Source organism: Pteronotus mesoamericanus, unplaced genomic scaffold (genome assembly GCF_021234165.1).
Source record: "Pteronotus mesoamericanus isolate MK-2021 breed Mesoamerican mustached bat unplaced genomic scaffold, CSHL_Meso_final scaffold_54, whole genome shotgun sequence".
NCBI classification, from domain to species: domain Eukaryota; kingdom Metazoa; phylum Chordata; class Mammalia; order Chiroptera; family Mormoopidae; genus Pteronotus; species Pteronotus mesoamericanus.
The window spans coordinates 47,692,429-47,699,146 of NW_026555321.1; the positions used below are offsets into that span (position 1 = coordinate 47,692,429).

Consider the following 6,718-nt stretch of genomic DNA (forward strand, 5'->3'; position numbering starts at 1 on the left):
TCAAGATAATTTCCAGAGCAGCAGCTGCATCTGATCAGACTTCTTCGGCAGGAGAGTTCAGAAGCTCTGGGTCTTCAAAGAAAACCATTAGCTGGGATGCAATTTTTAAAAGGTGATGAAACACTTAGGCCTCATTCGTACCGCAATAACACCTTCCTCCAGAGGGTCTACAGACCTCCACAAAAGGCAATTATCATGGACCTTGTTTTAAAATAAAATAAAAAAATAAAAATCTGAGCTCAGAAACATTAAGTACATGGACTCAGTGGGGTCAAGAAGCACATTATTCTTTCTATTTCCCAGGAAGGAAGAAGGAGATGAAGAAAGGGTGAGAGTAATAAAAATAATTTTTAAACTTTTCATTAACCTACAATTGTCTTGTAGTTTATGTCAGACAGTGAGGTAGAAATAGTAATTCAACTCTGTAAGCTCCTCCTAGGTGGCAGGTACCAGGCACTGAAGATGAGAGCTGACTGACAGAGTCCCTGCTCCTTAAGGCGTTAGGGGGAGAGGCAGACAGTTACCTCATTGGAAACAAATATTTTTGATCTTGAGAATTGCTTTGGAAAAAATTAATAAGGTAATGTGGCAAAGAAAAACATGGTGTGTGGGAAGGAGGAGGGTGGCAAAGCAAAGGTAGGTAGGGCGTCCTTTTGGCATAATGACATTTAAGCCAAGACTTCAATGATGAGAAGATGCCAGCTAGGCAAAGTTCAAGGTGAAGAGCATTCCAAGAAGAAAGAACAACAAGTACAAAGACCCAAAGGCAGGTGGGAACTTAGGGTATTTAGGGCCTGTGTGGCTGGAGCATAGGGACTAGTGTTTGGGGAAGGAGATGTCCTTGCAGAGGGAGGCAAAGACCAGACCTTGTTTAGGTGGAGGGGTCTCATAGTTCATGGTCAAGTGTTTGGATATTGTCTTTATTGTAACGGGAAGCCGTTAGAAGTTGTTAAAAAGGGTAGTAGTATGATCTGATTCAAGCTTTAGAAACACTAAGATCTTGGGAGGGATATTATCATTATGAGAAATGATGGTCGCATGTAGTAAAGTTTTGCCTATAGAGATAGTGAGCAGTGGCCCCATTTCGGATATATACCACGGTTTCCTTCTGTGCTTGGCATTTAGTCTGTTCTTGGAAAACCCTTACAGAGATATAAGTGACTTGTCTGAAGACACAATGCAAATAAGTAGTAGAAAAAAATGTTTTGAAGCATAGCAGCTTCCACCCAGGTGTGTTCTGCAGCACATTAACAGGTGAGTCTGCAAAGGGTTTCCTGGGCCACACTGACATGGAACATGCAAAGTCAAAGTCAAACAGGTTTCCCTACTCCAGGCCTTGGAACCTCTGACACGCTAGCAAAAGGGAGAGGTAGGGCATTGTATTTTCCCAATATACATGGAACCATATTTTGCTTTCTTATTTGGAAGAGCAACTCACCAAGCAGGTGTTCCCTAAAACCCAGAGTAGAAACTGCTGCTAGAAAGCAACATGATCACATCTTCAAAATGCATTTGAACAAAGTCCAAAGTGGCTCCAGAGACATATGTCACTTTTACCCAGAGGAGAAAGGGTTGACATGAACATTCCATTTTATAGATAATGGAGGCAAAGCTCATAAGGTTAAGTGGTTTGTTCTGTATCAGTCATGCAGCTATTAAATCAGATAAACCAGTACTGATCTATGAGCCCAGGGCAAGAGAAATCAGGTCAGACCAAGGGGGAATCAAGCAAGGGGCCTAAATGAGACTCCTTGTCATCTCTGCCTCTTCTCACAATGTTGTCTCTGCATTTGCTACCCAGGGAAGGAGCAACTTCCGTAGAAGCCAGAGGAAGAAGAAGGGACTGCAGGCAGGCTCAGACATGGCCATTAGGAAAAGGCTTCAATCTTCTGGGGTTTGTGCTCTGGGAAGGGTCTTATGGGAGAATTCTGAAGGAAGGGTATGGCTGGGAGAAAGGAAGTGGTGGTGGGAACCCTGGAAGGGCCCAGTGAAGAGGGCAGAGCTGCTTTAAGGATTCCGAATGCCGTGGGAATTGAAAGCATCTCACAAAGGAATCAATCTGATCATGAGTTGTCTCAGTTCAGCAGTTTAAGAACTCAAGGCAATGAGCTGGACACTCCCCACATATTAACATTAGTGCCTACACCTTTGTGCAGTCTCCCTATAGACTTTGTGCAGTCTGCCATAGAAGACCACATAAAAAGTCCTCATGGACTGCTGCCTAGTGAATGCCAACATTGTGGAGAATGTCCTTCAGCAGAGAGACTTGGGCAAGGGGGAGTTCACTAGGCTCAAATTGTAAAGAGAAGACCCCCAGCTATCCAGGACATACGCTTGACCACATGAACTTTGGAGTTTGATGATCACAAGTTCAGATCCCCTGTGTGGCCACTTAGTTGCCATGTAATCTAGGGAAGTTACTAAACCTCTCTGAGCCTACCCTTCCTCATCTGTGAAACAGGGATCATAATGGCTCTATTTCATAGGGATATTGTGAGGACTTTAAACAATAATGAACAAAAAGCAAAGTGTGTCTCAAGATAGAATCCAAGGTCCCACCTGCGATGTATCTTATGGTGCATATTTCACTAACTGATGTGGCTCAGGTGGTTGGGTGTCATCCTGCAAAGTGAAAGGTCACCAGTTCAACTCCTGGTCAGGGGACATGCCTAGGTTGTGGGTTTAGTCCCCAGCCCAGGTGTGTACTAAAGGCAACCAAACAATGTTTCCCTCTCACATTGATGTTTCTCTCCCTCTCTTTCTCCCTCCCTTCCCCTCTCTCTAAAAATAAATACATGAAACCTTAAAAGAAAAAGAGTTTAAAAAATACAGATTTCCATTTCTTACCACAGACCTACTGAAACAAATGCTAAAGGATATTTTTATGTACAGGAAAGTCTAAGAAAGATTCATAGGACATTTAGTCTGTGTTTGGCAAAAAACTCAGTAAGTTAACAAATCACCTGTTTATTATCATTTATAATATGCAAATATGAGACCTCTTTTCCAGGCTGGACAGCCTAGTGCTCAAAATTAAAATTTATCTGAAATCCAACTCAATAGCTATTCACTCAACCTAGGAAGCCTGAACAAAGCACCAATCATTGGGAAAATTCAAATAAAAACAGTAATTATAGCAGCCTAGGTGGATGTAAAGTAATCTTTTGCAAATGTTCCCAAGAAATCAAGTAGTCATAGTTTTTCTTACCTTTTTGCTTTAAAGTAGGAGTATAAAGAAAACTTTCCAAGTCATGATAAGCAATATCATGTACGCACTCCCTGTGGACTGGCATCTTGCCTGGGTAGGTGCTTTGTGAAGGGGGGGACCCTCATAATAGGGAGAATGATTTCTATACACAGGTTGGCTGGTAAATATCAACTGTGAAGCAATTCTCAAAGGCCTCTGGGCTAAATTTGCAGGGAAACCGCTCATGAATTTTCCAAGACATTGAGTCCCACAGCAGCTGCATCTGTTGGTTCCCTCTGCCACCCCTAACTACACCAGCCATTCACCTGGAAGATGTCCAAATACGATCTTTGCAAAAACGAGTCGTCCTCTCCTTGTCACACAGAGAATCAGGTTATAAAAGAAGAAGGTCACCCCAAAAAACTGCATGGTAATCAAATGCTAAGTATCCTGAAAAAGAATCCCTTGCCATTTAGTGATTGAGAAAATAAAAAATAGCAAAGAAACTTTTCTAGAATATTACATTTAAAATCTCACTACGATTCCCATAAAGTGCCATCATATTCAACAAGGATTAGCATTCTATGTTCTGTCAGCTAAAAAAATTCTTCCCTCTGCTTCCTCTCATTGACATCAAAATATCACACTGAGTTTGTATTTACCCAGAGCTCTCCTATTTGATTATACAGCTAGGAAATGCTTAATGTGACTGGGTACCTTTCAGGAAAGATTAAGAGAAATAGTTTGGGGAGCATAGCATCTCTAAGATTTGGTTTTCCAAATTATTAAAAACTGCAGCTCTCTATAAGATCAACCACACAAAGCAGCTGATTGTGTCCCTTGGTTGCCCTCCGAGTCTTTTAATTGCCCATTCTCTCTGTTGCTGATGCAATTTAGGGTAAACTCAACACAGAACCACTTTGCCTTCTCTGCAAACGACTCAACAAAGACCATAAATGTCATCACCAAATTGGTGAGCAATAGTTCAAACCTTTGCATCTCTCATTCCTTGAGACATCTGTGTCCCTAAGGATAACAATCCAGGCTTAAAGGAAATCTTGGGAAAAGGAGCCAAGAGCTTTTCCTGTTGAGGCTAGTGGGAGGAGGGCAATGAGGCTCGATAAAACTGTCCTCAAAATAAGTTCCATCTTAAAAAGCTTATGAAGGGAACGAGAGAGTTAGTTTGTTTCTTAAGGGGAGGCCCAAAAATAAAAAATAAAAGGTTTGTTGATGGAGAACTTTGGAAGGCTGAGAGAGGTTGAAGACATCACTGCAGAAAGATTGCCTAGTAACAGAGCTTTCTTGTATTACACCCAAAGCTGTGTACCATCTGAGGCTGATTCAGGAAAATACTCAAATCTCCTGGTAATTTCCTGCAGACAGGACGTTTAATCATCTCCAAGCCTCTACCACAAGAGAAAAAATGTATTAAACCAAATGATTCACACTCTTAAAATGAATCTGCCTTCAGAACAAGAACCGTTTTCTGCTCTTGAAAAGCAGCCATGATTTGTTATTCTAACAAAGTGTTCTTTTCCTCCAAACAGAAATAAAAGTCACTCAAGGAGTGCTTGTACTGATTTCTGTTCTGCATTTCTTGAAACTTCCATCCAGTCAACAGTTTCTCCTGGCAGGTTCTCAGAAATCCAGGGAGAGCTGGGTAGTCAGTGACTAAGAACACAAGATCATTTTTATAAGCTTCACTCCCCACCCCCCAACTTTTTGGCCCCATGGGAAGATGTTTTATTGTAGAACGAGCAGAATTAGCTGTATATATATAAATTCTTCACTGCTAGGCTCACTTGACACCTTTATCTGAATTGCTCAACAGCTGGGAAGATTTGGCAATTGATGATTTGAGAAGAAAAGGCCCAAATCCTCCCCAAGTGGTATTTGTTCTTTCTGTACATACCGGACCATGTTCATCTCTCTAATTACTCAACCAGTTGCACAGATAAAAACATCTGTTTGCAGAAAGCAGGGAACCAAAGTATACAAATGATTCACACTATCTAAACAAGTGTAAATAAAGGCCAGCCCAGCAAAGAGGGCCCCTAAAAGCCAAAATAATTTAATACGGATGAAAATGGAGTTTGGCAATCTGTGCCTCAGACTTTGCTCCAATTTTGAAAGGTATTTCTTCCAGCTGCCTCATCTTTAAAAAACAAAACAAAACCAAAAAACCTCTGACCCTCTGCATTGGGCTCTCAACTTCTAGCTTAGGTATGCACACATGAACAGGCCAGGGACAGAGGGGGAGAAAGCTGAAACTGCAGCTTTTAAATAAATCTCCCCCAACCTCTATGAATTATTTTGATTTTAAAATTTCCCAGGACACCTCAGACTCTCCAGGTTTGTATGATCCCGTTCCTCACCAAGTCCTGACCTGGAAGACCAAGGTTCCAGTTAGCTACACCCCAAGAGCTTTCTTATCCTATAGACTCCCTTACATAGAGTTAGGAACACCAGGAGAGAAGGGGGTCTCTCCCTCACTTCCACCCCGTATTCAGAGAGAACAGATGAATAAATTCAAAGTTGCTTAATTATAAAAATCCGTCAAGGAGTAAAGGAATTCACTTGCAAAGTTATAGGAAGATAAGCCATAAGGAGTGTGGGGAGAACGAAATAATTTTTTAAGAAGACCTTTCTGAAGACATAAACAATATTTTTGACAGTGTAAGAGAAATAAGTAGCTCATTAGTAACACAACACATACATTTAAAATATTTGAGGGAAATAAATTGTAAGTGTATAAAGGCTTTAAAAAGCAAGTTCTGGGAAGTTTCACTGCTTCCTCTGAAATCGTCTTAATACGATAAGAACAGTATCCCCTCCTCCTGATTATATTATTATTACTATTATTGGTTAATAAAGTGGCAAAGCAAAAGCTGGCAGACACTCACCAAAATGTTCCCTAGGTCTGGGTTCTCTCCCAGAGCTCACGACCTCCCCGCTGTCTGTGTGGCAAGGAGCATCTCTCCCACAGGTTAATTTCCCAGTTCAAGGACCCCTTTTCCCTGGGAGGGTGGTGAAAACCAGGAGCAAACGCACCTCAGCTTCCCCTCCATGCTCCCGGGCCACGGGGGCCACTTACCAGCCTCAGCCTTGCATTGCTCGCCTCTGCGGCGCCTCCGCGACAGGGAGCTGGGGGGAGCCGGGAAGGGGCCGCAGACCCAAGGGCAGCGGGGTGCGGCGGCTGCTAAGAAGCCCAGTGGGGCATGGGCTGACAACTGCCCAAAACCAGAGGGGGCCCTGCGGGGGATCCGTGCAAGGCGGGTGTCATTCCCTGGGCAGTGGCAGCTGCTCCATGCACAGCTCCAGATCCAGAAAAATCTCTAAGGTCCAGGGGAGAGACGCTCCAAGCTCTCCAGGCTGCCTCCCGACTGCTTAAAGGGACGCCTCCCCACCTACCGCTCTGCTTATTGGTGAAGATTCTGAGCTATAGACCAATCCCAGACCTGTTCCCAAATTGAGATTTCAATCAAGGGAGCTACTGCTTTAAAATTAAAAAGGGCTGATGGGGGTGGGGGA

General features: G+C 42.9%; 1 protein-coding gene across 2 annotated transcripts in view; it reads right to left on the reverse strand.

Annotated features, from left to right (window-relative positions):
* PRICKLE2 (prickle planar cell polarity protein 2) overlaps positions 1-6,501 on the reverse strand; it is a 149,871-nt gene extending 143,370 nt beyond the window's left edge. Inside the window, exon 1 of one of the 2 annotated variants that reach the window (XM_054595359.1) lies at positions 6,282-6,501. The gene's annotated coding sequence lies outside the window, so the exon portion shown is untranslated. The remainder of the gene's footprint in view (positions 1-6,281) is intronic. The other variant, XM_054595358.1, reaches the window with a different exon arrangement.
* Positions 6,502-6,718: the final 217 nt, after the last annotated feature.